This window comes from Dermacentor silvarum, chromosome 5 (genome assembly GCF_013339745.2).
Source record: "Dermacentor silvarum isolate Dsil-2018 chromosome 5, BIME_Dsil_1.4, whole genome shotgun sequence".
NCBI lineage: Eukaryota > Metazoa > Arthropoda > Arachnida > Ixodida > Ixodidae > Dermacentor > Dermacentor silvarum.
In genome coordinates this window covers 141185310-141198708 of record NC_051158.1, presented here as the reverse complement: position 1 = coordinate 141198708, position 13399 = coordinate 141185310, and the positions used below count along the sequence as shown (strand labels likewise).

The window sequence follows — 13399 nt, the reverse complement described above, 5'->3', positions numbered from 1 at the left end:
ATAGTGCAGAGATGCAATTTGGTCGACACTCGCACGTCCTGGGCACTTTTGTCCACGATAGTACATATCCTTTAATGCAAATGTCATGAATGCAGCTCATTGCAGAAGCAGAAGGTCGCTATGGAGAAAACTGTCTGGCCAACACATTGAAATAGCTCAAAAGATCAAACACTTTGCTTTTTGTGATATGAATGAATTGCACGACATATTACAAATAAGTGCAAAATTTTATTCGTCAAGTACTTTAGATCACAGAAGCAATTTTATTTTCTTCGACCACTCGTCTTGCACTGTTTCCTGGTGAAAGCTGTTCCCACATGGCTTGCAAGGATAAACTTGCTGCTGTTAGGAGAAACAAATAATATTGGTGAATTTCCATCCTAAAGGAAGTGGCAACAAAAGACAATCACAGAACACAACAAAGAGGTAACTGAAGTATTAAAAAACCATGAACGTGGTTCAACATTGTCAAAACAAGGGATGTTGCTGTAGCCAACATTTCGACAGATACGTGTCATCAGGGCAGCAACTGTTTTTCTTGGCAGCGGTTTTGGATGTGCATTGCTCACTCGCCCCTACACTCACCTGGTGCATATAGTAGGTCAAGAGAAACCAAAGTGTTAAAATAAAGAGGAAGGGTGTGTTTCGCAGTGATTGTGATGGAGTGTGTAGGGGCACTGCTGTAAGTTGTTACAATGAGTAGAGATGACCTAAACAGAAAACGATCTGTAGACCTAGTAGACCTATTCTTCCCAGAAATCAACATAGGAATTAAAATAAACTGTTTGGACATTTGGCAAAAAAAGCAATGAAGAATTAGGCAAAATAAACTTTGTAACATGATGTGTCTGTTTAAGATCAGTGGAAATGGCAAATTAAGGTACGTTATCAATGAACATTTCATCAAGATCCGATAAAGAAAAAAAGATATTGGTCAAAGTAAGAACACCAAATTAAACTAGGTATGACCATAAATAGTAAAGAACAGCCTGTGAAAAAAATGGGACGGGAAATGATAAAAGGTGCAAGATAGGGAAAAGTTTAGCACTGTTTACTGTATGTTCATGCCACTACTGACGACTTGAAGTTTCAGTCTTCCTGCTGAAGCTCTATTACTTGGATAAGGAAATGGATCACTTTGCAGACAAGTCTACGTTCAGATTCTGTTCAAATCTTCAATGTAATTTTATGGAAGAAAATGGTATGGACAGTCCTACTGGATGGGCATTCATTCAGCAGTACCATCCACAGGTATTAGCTTAAAATTTATTGGTCTCACTGGACCTTAGCTCTTGGGAAATCATTAGCTGTTTTTTTTTATCACAGATGCCTTCAAGTTATTTCGGTTGGCAGGAGTGCTAGCAAACAACATTATACTTGTTGCCACAGTCAAAAGTGATATTTGCTAACAATGAGTAAACAAAGCAAACAGCATTCTACAATACTGATTCAAGTCAACCGAAAAAGCTGCTAAAATGAATGTACCCCGGCCCCCAATACACAATAATTGCACATCACATTGATGGTCATCGTGTCGATCATGCTATTAGAACACTAGGCATCAAGTGAGGAGAGTAAGGAGATCAAAAAAATTAAATTATGGGGTTTTACATGCCAAAACCACGATCTGATTATGAGGCACGCCATAGTAGGGGATTCTGGAAATTTGGACCACCTGAGATTCTTTAACGTGCACCTAAATCTAAGTAGACGGGTGCTTTCGCATTTCGCCTCCATCGAAAATAAGGGGATCAGAGGGCACATCCTTTTTTTTCGAACATTAAATGTACTTCGCATTAATGTTGCCTTCCAACTCCGAAAGGAGCAGTTTGCGAGATGGTGACCGACACATAAGAAAACTCATGACATTCTGTGCAGCAGAACATCACGTGCAAATACACTTTTTCCTCCAAATGACATACTATAGTGAAACCTTGTGCACATGTGCCAACCTTAGAATTTGAAAAACACTACAGTGGTAGACACTAAGTGTTAACCTTGCTGGAAAATACTAAAATTATATGATTATTCATTCAAGATTTGCCGACTTTGCTCTCTACAGGTGCTGTAAACAGGCACCCTGATTTTGCAGTTGTAGCAACAATGATCTGTAGAGCAGATGAGGAGAAATGGTTATAAAGTTTACGCAGGAGTATACGTCGCAAATGACAATCCACTTCACATTCTAATCTGGTGGAGGATGCGTACTCCAAAATAGAAGAAACTAGTGTACCCTAAAGATTTCTGTGGCCGATGCCTGTGCACAAGCAGGTACACATAACATGGCAGTTGCAATTATATTTCCACAAGCTATAGTTACTGCAAGCTACTGCCAGTGTACTGGTCCACAGCTGTAATACATTTAGGGCAATTTAAAACTCTCTAATGAATTTATCTCATATGACAGAATTGGAATGCAATATCTTGCAAATAAGTGATGCTGTATGTGCCGTCCCATACAATGAAACACCTTTGAAAAACCTGAATAGCCACCTGGGCCGTGACGAGAGGTGAAGTGTATTCTGTGTAAACTGGTACAGCTGCATAGAGTAAAGCTCTGGAGAGTGCATTTAGTAACAGCTGTGAAGCTTTTTTCTTTTTTTAAACTGCACACAGTAAAACCCTCCTTACAGTTTTGAAAAACTCTTTTTATTAAAAAAATTTTCTGCGCGCAAACAAACAAGGACGAAGAACCATTTGCTTAAGAACCCAGAGATCTGCTCAATCCAATCAACAGGACACATCAACAGCGCATATAACAATACGTGTGATAAAAATGCCACGGATCAGCGCGACCCCTTCAACATAAAAACAGCAATGCACATAAAACGAGCACTTCAGATGAAACTATGTTAAAGATAAGATGACAGGAGCGAATTCTCTTTATCTAGCAATGAAACAGAAGGATGACTGATGCATTTTTACTTTAGTTTTGCAATCCAGTGCGCTTCCACAATTTCCCTCGCGGTTTGATTTCGTTGCCTAAACAATGTGCCAGTGCTTCTAAGACAAGGTGAGCACGCATGTTCTTGACAATGCATGGCCAAATGCTTACTAGGGCCACCTTTCAGACTGGACAAGTGTTCCCTTAGTCTTGTGTTAATGCATCTTGCAGTCTGACCTACGTACACATGACCACATGTCATAGAAACCTGATACTCAACATTCTTCGCAGAATCAAGAAATTGGTTCTTATGCGGATGTTTAATACTACATTCTTTCTTTGCATCACCCTTACTTTCGAACTTACTTCTTACTCTATAACACACATTACCTCTTTTGTTTTTAGCCGAAAACACCACTTTTACTTCATAACTCCCAGCCACCTTTTTAAGTCTGTGTGAAAGGCCATGCACATATGGAATCACTGAAACCTTGAAAGCTAATTCTTTCTGCCTTAAATTTTTTGTGCATAGTTCCATATCCTGTTCAAGTTTTTTCATTAGTCTAGCGCATGACACCAGCATCACAGCAAGCAGGTACCCGGCCTCTCTCAACTGATCAACTTGCTCAAGAAAGGCAATGTTTACAGTGCGGTAACACGACTTCAACAATGCTGAGTGGCAACATGAAATGACTGTGCCATTCTTTACAAGCCTGGAATTGCTTGAGGCATAGTTCATGTAGCTTGTTAACAAGAAACTGTAGCTTCTTATCTACCAGTACTTGCAAAGTAAAATTTAAGCCCTTGCCTAGAGTCAAAGGCTTCTACTACTATTGAAGGCTTGACTTTTACTTCGGAAGTACCGGTAGATAACAAGCTACAGTTCCTTTATGTCAAGTTAGAAATTCTACCAGAACATGTGTGTTGGTCATTCACGCCCCGAGCTGGAAAACCGCTAATGAACTATGCCTCAAACTATTCCAGGCTTGTGAAGAATGGCATAGTCATTTCATGTTGCCGGTCAGCATTGTTGAAGTCGTGTTACCGCACAGTAAACATTGCCTTTCTTGAGCAAGTTGATCGGTTGAGAGAGGCCGGGTAGGTGCCTGCTCGCTGTGATGCTGGCGTCATGTGCTAGACTTATGAAAAACTTAAACAGGATAAAGAACTATGCAAAAAAAACAAAGCCAGAAAGAATTAGTTCCAAGGTTTCAGTGATTCCGTATGTGCATGGCCTTTCACACAGACTTAAAAAGGTGGCTGGGAGTTACGAAGTAAAAGTGGTGCTTTCGGCTAAAAACAAGAGGTAGTGTGTGTTCTAGGATAAAAAGTAAGTTCGAAAGTAAGGGTGATGCAAAGAAAGAATGCAGTATTAAAAATCCGCGTGAGAACCAATTTCTTCATTGCGCGAAGAAAGTTGTGTATCAGGTTCCTATGACATGAGGTCATGTGTACATAGTGCAGACTGCAAGATGCGTTAACACGAGACTAAGGGAACACTTGTCCAGTCTGAAAGCTGCCCTAGTAAGCATTTGGCTATGCTTTGTCAAGAACATGCGTGCTCACCTTGACTTAGAAGCACCGGCATATTGTTTAGGCATCGAAATCAAATCGCGAGAGACATTGTGGAAGCGCACTGGATTGCAAAACTTAAGGAAAAATGCATCAGTCATCCTTCTGTTTCACTGCTATATTCGCTCCTGTCTTTTCATCTTAAGTGCTTGTTTAATGCGCATTGCTGTTTTTATGTTGACCGGGTCGCGCTTATCCGTGGCATTTTTATCACAAGTGTTGTTATATACGCTATTGATGTGTTGTGTTGACTGGACAGCACAGATCTGGGTTCTTAAGTAAATGGTTCTTCGAAAATAAAACCAGTTGTTAGAACGCGATCGTGCTTGTGTTGCTCCTTTTCGTCGTCCTTGTTTGTTTATGCACAAAACATTTTTTTTATGAATCTGTTCCACTTAGGCGGACTCGCAGTTTTGCTTGCTTTTTTTTAAAGGTAATGACACGTATGGCTATCACATACATGTACAGTATGACCTTCATTCCCAAACAAAGTGAACAGCACTACCCTATGGGTCAGGTGCCTTGTTTCACACATTCTCCCAAATATTATTAGCGCGGGACGCTGATGTTGGCAGGGAAACTGATTTATGGAGCAATATAAAGTATTAAGTACTCAGCTCTTAATGTTTTCTCTGCTGTTTAAGCATCGTTGGGTCTTATAGTAAGAAAATACGGAATACAACATGCATAATTCACGACGCAACCCCTTTGGAAGTATTTAGTAGTCTGAATTATGGATTGCATATTTAGATCAGAAGGATTTCATTCCACTGCAAGAATGGCATCATCCCAATAATTCTTGCATTTGGTGCTATATTTACTTTTATTTCAGTTGGAATGTAGATGCATCGACAGCGATATCGCTTGACATGTCTTCGATTGACTGTTTCTCCAACTTAAGCAAACTCATATTCTGAAATGACCTTGTAGATGATACCAAGAACTTGCTCAGCAGGAGTATGTCTAACATTCACGAGATCTGAGGCTCTTGAATGCATATCTAAGAAAGCCTGGGGTGCATGCTGCTCTCTCATTTAATCAGCAAGTTTCTGGAAATCATCTATAAGTTTTCTTGTGATGAATGTAAATTTGCTTGGACGGGAGAAACATGGAACTTGAACAGGTGAATTATGCAGCATAAGAATGATCTCAGCAAGAAGCAGGCATGAAGAAGCATTGTCGCTCAACACGCATAAACCGTCAATTAAAAGAATTATTGGGATGATTTAAAATTCTGGTAGTGTAATGAAATTTGTTTTCTAATCTATATCTAAACTCCTTGATTATTCAGCCTACTACCACTACCTTTGCCAGAAACATTCATAGTCATTATCTTACCTATGCCAAATTATTCCGACCAATATTCAAGCCTTCATAAGCTGTTTTTTTTTTCACTGCCAATTCTCTGAGGGAGAAGAGGTGTCCTATTTCTCTCTGCCTATTTCTCGTTCACTGTTCACTCTCACTGCATTAAGCTTGAGCAGGTTCTATGCTTAAAGCTGTGATTCCCTTTCCCTCTGCCATCTTTGACCCACCTGGTTAGCTAAGTAGGTAGAAAAACTGCAGAAGAAAGGTTGTGGCGCTGAGTTGGACTTGTGCCCCAAGGAACCTTTTCACGGTGGCTCGAGGAGCAACTGCTTGTGGCATGGAGTGGCTCAAGCTGTGATGAGTTCACTTTGTAAAATCCTGCTGGTTACTGCTGGCCCGTCTTTGCCGGAACAGGAATGAACGTTGGCAGTCTACAGTCTCTGTTTCATCCTTGAGCGCCATGGCCATGTAAAGAAACCTTGTCTCGACAGGCTGCATAAAAAAGGATAATTTTTGAGCTAAGTCTTTTTTCCTAAAAGAACCCATTCAAAGTTGTATTTGTAACTTAGCGACACTTTCCGGGTGATGCCAGCGGTACTTCATTGCACAATGCCACAATCATGACTGAGCTGTGGCCATTCTGAATACAGCTTGCAACACGTGACAAGACCATATATACAAATGCAACCAAAATAGTAAACATTTGTTGTAGCTTCTGTATATGGCACTATTCGAATGAGACAATTGTAGCACTCTTCTCAGCTCAGTAAAGTTATTTCTAGTTATTTTACTTTTCATGAGGAAATTGCCATGAGCTTCTCTTGAAAAGTAAGTAAACATTCTTGCTTCAGTTTATTCTTCAAATTCTTGCATCACGAATGGATATCAGGAACCCATTTACACCACACGCAGATCTCCATAGGTTTAAAAACATAAATCAAAGTACAATATCACAATTTTCATAATCGTGTCATGCTTGTATTATTGGTGGCTATGGCTGCTTCAAGCAATTATTTTTCATTAAGGCGGAAACAGTTATCATCTCAAATTGTTTGCAGCAAGGGTGTACAATCCACAAAATCAATCAAAAAGGTCACGTTGTGTTCACTATTCAAACATTTAGGATAGGTTACATACAACAGCTAATAAAGAATGCAAACTTGAAAATCTCAACTGAAGAAGAAACCAGTTTTTGAATATGGAGCAAAATGCCACCAGCTCATGTGGAGTACACCCTTACTATGTACTCCAAGCGAAGAATGTTGTTACAGCAATGCTTGAACACTATATGAATGTAATAATCAACAACCTTAAGCAGAATCTTAACACCACTAAACAAATTGTGCTTCGAAGATTCCTAATCCGAAATTCTCAACAAATTGTTCTGGTGTTGTACGTGTTAAGCTTGTTGTGCGTTCTGAAATGCAAGCTCACAACATCTACAATTTCTCTAAAGGCAATATCAGCTTTGTCAAGATAGGTATGACGTGCAGATAAAGTGGATAATGCATGACATCATGAACACTCAGATGTGTTTACCATTGAGCTCACTCTTGCAGCCATGAAATTATGAGATGCAGACACATTTTACGTTGAAACCGGTTTTGTGGAGTACTGCATGCTTCCCAGGCTTCTCCAGTTGTGAGAGCTGTCTCTCCTACACAAATGAGTGATGAGGAATAAAAAAAGAATTTCAACATGTGACAACATGTTGGTCATTTGCTAGTATGCAGCAGGCTTTTTGACTCCTAGCTTGCCTCACACAAATCTACCATGCACAGTATTTGCTTTGCCCAAGCATCAGCCACTTTACGATGCAATGTGTACAGAGCCCTTGCCCTTAGTTTTTCTGCTTTGGAAACAGTTACCGTTTGTTCAGCTGGCATCGAGAAAGGGGACATACAAAACTATGTGCACCACTGATCTGTACTATGTTTTGCTGGATGCCGCTTCGCTGCCCACAGAGCCAGGGGTAGATGAAGCCAGCGAAAATGCAGTGTCGTGCAGCGGCTTGTCCCAAAAGTAGGGCATACGCTGCACTTACTAGTGTGTGCCGTTGCACAATATTGCTGCCATAAAAATTTTTCTTCGTGGTTTTCCACATCTAGGCGATGTCTCCACATGTCTGGTGAGAGCTGTTACGACGTTCTGAACCCGTACGTGAAAGTTTTCTTACAGAAAGCATTTTCTGATTGACAAGTGTTTTCAGCACGCGCCACTCATGTTTGCGATGCTGTCAGTACTGTGATGGAAAATTCTGGACGTCTTCTCGAAATACTTCTCTGGATTGCTTCGGTAGCTTGCGGCACAAAGGCCAAGCATTATAGCAGAAGAAATGCCCCACTCCTGTGCAGGTGAAATGCCACAGCAAAGTCGTGAAGTACCAACTTCTGGGACAAGGTTGCCTTCAGTCGAAGGCGCTCAATGCGCTATCCAGCCCCCCATAGTAGAGCTCAGTGGTGTGCAACCTTTTATACTAGCTTTGCTATCTAGTCGGAACATTGGAAACAGCTCCCACCTTACTTTTCTCAAACTGTGACATGCAAACCGAAAGTCGCATCACTGTATTGATTCTATGGCTTTAGTTTTCTAAGCGAACTGCCTGCATATTCTAGCATGTTGTTAAAAAATATAGTTGGCAAATTTTTACTGTTCCAAGACAGGTTAGTTGGCTGATAGAAATGTGAAACATGTTACCAGCGCTCTGATAGGATGCAAAAAGCAGAATTGAAATTTACTTGGCACAGGGGCTACAGCAGGCACGTATGGTTACTGTATGCTCTATTGTTGTTTCAAGTAAAAGTTAAGTTTTTATGCTGTATTTCTACTTATTCTGAACCATCAAACTGCACAATCAATGTTCCAAGTTTATACATTCTTGGCGTTTGATTGCCCATGTGATTTATTTCCTATGAACACAGGCAGTAATCCCTCTATAATAAGCAAAATGAGTTAGAAAAAGAAAAGCCGTGATAATAGTCCACAATTGCCGAGGGCAGAAGTAATGGCTGATAGCACTTAATTGAAGCTACATAAATATTCAGTTACCCGTACGTGAAAGTTGCACACACTCACACACAAGTTCTCACAGCTTGTTCAGCAAGTAATAAAGAGGTATGCTGTGCACCTTTGCATGACCAATGCAATCTGGTGAGAGACTGTGCACTGAGTCTGCTTGGTTGTGTTCGGCAATTTGACTTTGGTATTTTGCTATACATAATTCCTTGGGTATTCGTAGCTTACTTTGCGATAAAATGGAACTTGGAGCAGTGGTCATCTATACATAAATATTTGCACATAAATAATGCAACCACAATTACAGCATGATGAGGGGGGGGGGCAATATGAGACTCTCAGAAAACGAAAAAAAATATTACGATTATAATGTGACATGATGCCACAAGAAAACAAAGCAATGCATAGAAGCAGATGGCGCTTCCATGCTACCAAGATTATTTACTAAATAGGCAGCGCTTCAGACGTGCCTGCGACACAATTGAACAAGGCAAAGCTGCGTTTGCTCCACACACGGTAGCGATCACAGCATTGTTGCCAAGTGGTTTAGATCGCCGCAGTTTAAGTTTCCAGAAAATGTACAGAACAATCTGCTTTATAGTCTTAAAGAATATAACATGAAGTACATTACAAGGCCAGAAACATTCCTAGAAAAGTTGCCTTATATTTGCTTAAATCGGCAAGCAGCATGGCTTGTTTTACATAGAAAAAATTTTCATGATACCGCAGTGTGCAGGGTTTTATAGACAAAGTGAAAAACATTCAGCCCATATACCACACTATGACGGTATGCAATAATTGTAATCTCATAATCTAAAAGGTGTAGTTGATTTTACAAAAGTTGACATTCTTCAATCTGAGCCCTGTAAATTTTTAACACGCAGGGGCACCCCTTGGCTAAGCAATAGGGATGTAATGTGTATGCATACAAGCATTACCCCATGCATTTGTACCACATCGCCCAACAGAAATCAATTTTCCCATCCAAGTCTGCCTCATGCAAGACTGGAATTCAAGCATAAGTTTATACAGTCATCCAAACAATAACACCTCATTTTCACATATGAAATTCATATAAATAGATCTCTCTTGATGCCAGCCTCCTGGAATGCTGAACCTTGCTGCATGCTTTAGAGAAATTATAGTAGTAGCACTTTACTCAAAAGTTATTTAGGGCTGCAGTGTTGCAGAACACACCTACAAATGCCACATTTCATGTATAACAACTTGGTTGATTTGCTTGAACAACCTACCAAGAGCAAATTAAAGTTTCTTCCTGTTTAGCATTTTTGCCTGCTAGACCACAATCGAATGTCATCAGTATATTAACTTGGAGAAACAAATCTGGCTTATACGGGGCGTCCCAACACACAAAGGTTTGAAAATATGCAAATGCTACGTATCTGGACACAACCAAGGTAAAGTTTGCCATCACCTGGAGATACTCACTTTTTTTTGCATTCTGTCTAACTGCATAATTAAGTGTAAATTATTTAATCAACTTCTCAAATATTATAATTACATGAAATACGTGCTACATGAAAGTTTTTCTGAGCGTGAAAGAAAGCCACGAATACACGCAAAGAGCCTCGAGCGGCCATTTGTGCGGCAATTTTGTGTGTATTCGCGAGCTTCTTTCCCACTCGGAAGAACACTTTTATGTAGCACTTTTTGCACAACAGGATGCTGTATCAGGAGCTGTTCATGCTGTTCTACAATTTCCTCATTTACACTTTTCATCTGATTAGAGTAATTGAGAGGTTGATTAATTAAGACTAATGATCTAATTAGGCAGAATGCAAATAATATTCTCAGTATCTCCAAGCAATGGCAAATGTAATAACTTGGTTTTGTCCAGCTACGTGGCATCTTTATTTTAAAAAATATTTATGCATCATAGTTGGGACACTCCGTATATTAACACCTTGACATATTGCCACAGCTGCGTGTTGTAACATTCAAAGGGTGCTTGTCCACCAGCACTCCAATGTCACTAACAGTGATCACCTACACAGCTAAGTGGATTGCCATGATGCAGGTTGGTAGTAAAATGCTGAGAGAAACAAATCCACTTACTTTGAAGGCAACAATATTGCGGTAACTTGAGAGACATGGTCTCATGGTAGGCAGCAGATCTCTTCTCAGCTCCAGCAGGACACCAGCAACTAGTCTTTCAGTAAAAGAAAATATTGAATCAGTAATGTTATGTTACCTTGTTCTTGCTAAGGATCAGCACAATCATCTGATTTTCATGCATATCTACTTTCTGCTGAAGCAGTTGAACTGAAGGATTTATAAAATATAGTCTATATTGATTGCATTTGCTTCTCTGGCATGCACAATTTTTTTGCAACTGTTACATTTACAGCTAGCTACACGACACGAACGCTTGGATTGCCCAGACATCATTAGAAGCAAAACGTCTTGCTGCACCACAAGCAGTTTCACCAAGGAAAGACACAGCAGAGCTAACTTTTTTTTTTTGGTAACTACAATGAAAATGCATGCAAACAAGGAGGCAACTATCGCACGTATAGTGACAGTACAAGCGTCAATAGGAATTATGTGCGCAAGTGAATGCACTCTTATTCTAAGTTTTTAACGTGCATGAGCAGCAGGTTATACGCGCCACACAAAAAATTTCGATCGCGCTACCACGGAGATCGATGTGAAATTATGTGATCCTTTTTCCCATTCACGCGCCATTTTTGCCCTATGACGCTGTTTACTGGCCTTTTGAAAAACAAATAGTTCTGTTCGCCACGCCAGCTTACCACACATCATCTAAACAGCTACACTATGCAAACCGAACAAATAGAATTACAACGGGCTTACCTCATACGTACGCGTACGCGCAGCGTGCGTACACTGTTGAACATCCGTTGAGGGCAGGCTATCCCGTATCCAAGCGCATACGTGCACCCGTACACAGGACTTCGATGCCGCAGCGTGCAGAGTTTTGTAGACGAAGGGACACATTCCGTTCAAACATCCCCGCGCTCTGACGGCACTTGACGAGCACAGAAGCGTACACCACACCGCGACAAATTCGGAACTTTGCTAGTCCTAACATGCCGAGAGTCGTACAGCCGAGAGTCAAGCAGCCTAACCATCCATCGCGTCTGTTCTTCGCTGACGATGCGTCAATCTCTGTTCCATAGGGCCTTGCTCCACTCTTGAGTACAAATCAAGACATATTTACGGTAAACTAACAAACTGTACAACATAAAAAGATAAACCGGCTGGCTACACAACGCAGCTTCGTCAACCGCTCGTCTTGTTACATCCTCCGAGATCGGAAGCGCCGCGCGTGGTTCCACCTGGTGCTGGGAGCGCGGAGAACAAAACAAAATCGGTTTCGTTTTCCCATTTATGCAGTAGTTGTTGGAAGAGTAAAATGATTGCTTGACAAATAATTGAACTCTGGAAAAGGAGATCGCTTTCTCTGTCACAGGGCATTGTATAGATTGTATACATTGCCCAAAGAGATATCTCTTTGTATACATTGTATACAAAGAGATAGAGAAAGCAAGGAGAGGAAAGGCAGAGAAGTCAACAAGACGAGAGTCCGGTGAGCGTTCCAATGCCGTGCTAGAGTGTAATGCGATGCGTCAATAAGCTCTAGTATAGTGTTAATTTGGACTGGCTGGTGCATGTAATGAACGGGCAAATAATGAGTTTTAATAATAATTACTTTTACCCACGGATAAAGCTCATGTAATAAATGGTGTTACATGTCGGGTTAAAAAAGAAATAAAGGTTGAATCATGATGCCAACTCCGGGACAGGGCGTTTTTTTTCTTTTTCTTTCTTTCTTTCCTTTTGACAGTACACACAGCGCTATATCCCTCATCTTCGATCACCTTCCCGTAGTTTGCACACGTACTGGTGCGTGTTCGATGCCGCAGCGTGCAAAGTATTGTAGCCGAGTGAAACACATTCCGCGCAAGTATACCCGCGCTATGACGGCACATGACGAGCACACAAACATACACCACACAGCGACAAATTCGGAACTTTGCCCATTCAAACATGCCGAGAGTCAAGCAGCCTAACCATCCATCGTTTCTGTTCTTTACTCACAATGCGTCCATCTGTTATTGTACAGCAGAATTCCGTACAAGAAATTGTGCGCTCGCCGGTCTTGTTTCAAGATGAAGCCCTAAATGATACATGATGATATACATTAATGACATAGCATTAAATATTAATTCAACAGTTCGCCTTTTTGCCGATGATTGTGTGATTTACAGAGAGATATATGGCTAGCCCTAACGACATTATAACACTGCAATCTGACCTTAATAAGCTAACGGAATGGTGCTGCAAATGGCAGATGCAAATTAACACAGAAAAGACCAATCACCTGAACTTCACTTCCGTTCCAAAGTCTCAAACTAATACTTATATTTTAAACAATAGCATAGTAAACTCGGTTACATCGGCTAAATACCTCGGTGTCTACATAAATTCTAGCTTAACATGGACTGACCATATAAAATATATCACAACTAAAGCGCAAAAGAAACTTGGCTTTCTGAAGCGACGCTTGCATCTGGCCGACAGGGACACCAGGCTTCAAGCGTACACTTTCTTCGTGCGTCCCTCCCTGGAATATGC

General features: G+C 40.7%; 1 long non-coding RNA gene across 1 annotated transcript; it reads right to left on the bottom strand.

The window, feature by feature from the left end:
- Positions 1–216: 216 nt before the first annotated feature.
- On the bottom strand, positions 217–12271 carry LOC125946035 (uncharacterized). The gene is made up of 4 exons (XR_007467335.1): positions 11615–12271; positions 10856–10949; positions 5992–6256; positions 217–342 (listed from the first exon to the last, which is right to left on the bottom strand). It is a non-coding gene; the product is annotated as an uncharacterized LOC125946035 (long non-coding RNA).
- Between the last annotated feature and the right edge of the window lie 1128 nt (positions 12272–13399).